Source organism: Anabrus simplex, chromosome 8 (genome assembly GCF_040414725.1).
Source record: "Anabrus simplex isolate iqAnaSimp1 chromosome 8, ASM4041472v1, whole genome shotgun sequence".
NCBI lineage: Eukaryota > Metazoa > Arthropoda > Insecta > Orthoptera > Tettigoniidae > Anabrus > Anabrus simplex.
This window is the reverse complement of record NC_090272.1, coordinates 158,872,441-158,873,876: the sequence shown is the minus strand read 5'-3', so window position 1 is coordinate 158,873,876 and position 1,436 is coordinate 158,872,441. Positions and strand designations below refer to the sequence as shown.

Sequence of the window (1,436 nt, the reverse complement as noted above, 5' to 3'; positions counted from 1 at the left end):
TATCAGAACTACCAAGAACAGACCAACTACGGTACCCAGCCATTCTACGGCATTGCTTGCCAACTGCACTGCACACTAAGAATAATGTAGCGACTAAGAAATTAATCGTGAGCAACTTGTGTGTTGGCCTATACAGCGTCTGGCTGGCCAAGCTCTCTTCTTTGATAACCTTGGGCGGTGCGCTACCATACATTACCTTATCAGGCTGTCTTCTGTGTCGTATTGACATATCCGTTTTCAAGAACGTACAAATGGAAATTAGATATATATTTAGTGAAGGGGATACCGTGCGGTTCTCAGCCATGTGCTCATGCATGTACTCCGTTCAGTAGTAAAGGTTCTAATTATTTCTGCGTAAACCATGAATTTTCGTTGGGAGGTGTTAACGCTAACATCAACAATCTTCACCGCTAACGTCCTGTTGCGAATTCACTGCATTACGTCACAGGACATAAAGGATATGAACAGTTATCCCTGGCAATTAACCAAACGGTATAGAAAAATTGGAAGACGAATATTCTCCTACGTTATTGGGTTTATTACGCCCATCAATTTTCCGTAAGTTATTTTCAGACACCGTGTATTATAAAAAACTGTAAGCAAATAATTCAAAATTCTAAATGTCTGCATTATAATGTAGCAGCCTATGAAAATGTGATAAACGATAAAAGCCGTCTGACTTCAAATTCGCAAATATAGGGACGGTGGCCATGATCGTTAAAACATGCAATCGCTGGGCTGAGTGGCTCAGACGGTTGAGGCGCTGGCCTTCTGGCCCCAACTTGGAAGGTTTGATCCTGGCTCAGTCCGGTGCTATTTGAAGGTGCTCAAATACGTCAGCCTCGTGTCGGTAGATTTACTGGCACGTAAAAGAACTCCTGCGGGACAAAATTTTGGCACCTCGGCCTCTCCGAAAACCGTAAAAGAGTAGTTAGTGAGACGTAAAGACAATAACATTATTATTATTATTATTATTATTATTATTATTATTATTATTATTATTATTATTAAAACATGGAACCTAAATGATCGAACACCGTGGTTGGCCGGTTCGAGTTCCCTTAGTCGCAAATTTTTGCCTACGGCCATACCATGTTGAATACACAGGTTCTCGTCTGATCACCGCAGTTAAGCAACATTGAGCATGGTCAGTACTTGGGTAGGTGATCGCTTGGGGACACCACGTGCCGTTGGCTCAATTCCCTTTTCGGTCTAGAAAGCCGAGAATTACGGCCGAGAGGATTCTTCGTGCTGACCAAACGACTCCTCATAATCTGCAGGCCTTCGGGCTGGGCAGCGGTCACTTGGTAGACTATGGCCCTTCGGGGTTGTTGCGCTATGGGGTTTGGTTTGGTTTCTAGTGTGAAAGCCGGTAATGCGCTCTAAGGGTAGCCATCCTGCCTATTACCCGTAGGTCCTGAAGAAGACTCCAGGCC

The 1,436-nt window shown here is 43.9% G+C and overlaps 1 pseudogene; it reads left to right on the top strand.

Annotated features, from left to right (window-relative positions):
- Window positions 1-1,077: 1,077 nt before the first annotated feature.
- On the top strand, window positions 1,078-1,196 carry LOC136879451 (5S ribosomal RNA; annotated as a pseudogene).
- Window positions 1,197-1,436: the final 240 nt, after the last annotated feature.